This window comes from Sinocyclocheilus rhinocerous, unplaced genomic scaffold, assembly GCF_001515625.1.
Source record: "Sinocyclocheilus rhinocerous isolate Xijiao unplaced genomic scaffold, SAMN03320098_v1.1 scaffold34803, whole genome shotgun sequence".
NCBI lineage: Eukaryota > Metazoa > Chordata > Actinopteri > Cypriniformes > Cyprinidae > Sinocyclocheilus > Sinocyclocheilus rhinocerous.
In genome coordinates this window covers 1-529 of record NW_015623970.1, presented here as the reverse complement: position 1 = coordinate 529, position 529 = coordinate 1, and the positions used below count along the sequence as shown (strand labels likewise).

The 529-nt window shown below is 41.8% G+C and overlaps 1 non-coding gene across 1 annotated transcript; it reads left to right on the top strand.

The window, feature by feature from the left end:
• The first annotated feature begins 182 nt into the window (after nt 1-182).
• Nucleotides 183-254, top strand: trnac-gca (transfer RNA cysteine (anticodon GCA)). The gene has a single exon. It is a non-coding gene; the product is annotated as a tRNA-Cys (tRNA).
• The last annotated feature ends 275 nt before the right edge of the window (nt 255-529 follow it).

Sequence of the window (529 nt, the reverse complement as noted above, 5' to 3'; positions counted from 1 at the left end):
CTCAGTGGAAGAGCATTTGACTGCAGATCAAGAGGTCCCCTGTTCGAATCTGGGTGCCCTCTTTAGACTTGACAGCTTTGGAGTAACCGAAGCCTTTATGTTTAAGTCAAGATGTTGTTGTATTATATTGTAAAACTGAAGGATCTAATTTCCTATGTGCAGTTTTGGGCTTCTGTTTCTGTGGGGGTATAGCTCAGTGGTAGAGCATTTGACTGCAGATCAAGAGGTCCCCAGTTCAAATCTGGGTGCCCCCTTTGGACTTCGCAGCTTTAGGTTAACTAAAGCCTTTATTTTAAAGTGAAGATGTTGTTGTTGTTCTTCGTTATTGTCAAAATGAAGTATCTAATTTCCTGTGTGCGGTTTTGAGCTGCTGATTCTGTGGGTGTATAGCTCAGTGGAAGAGCATTTGACTGCAGATCAAGAGGTCCCCAATTCAAATCTAGGTGCCCCCTTTGTACTTGTCAGCTTTAGGTTAACCGAAGCATTTATTTTGACGTGAAGATGTTGCTGTTTGATATTGTCAAAATGA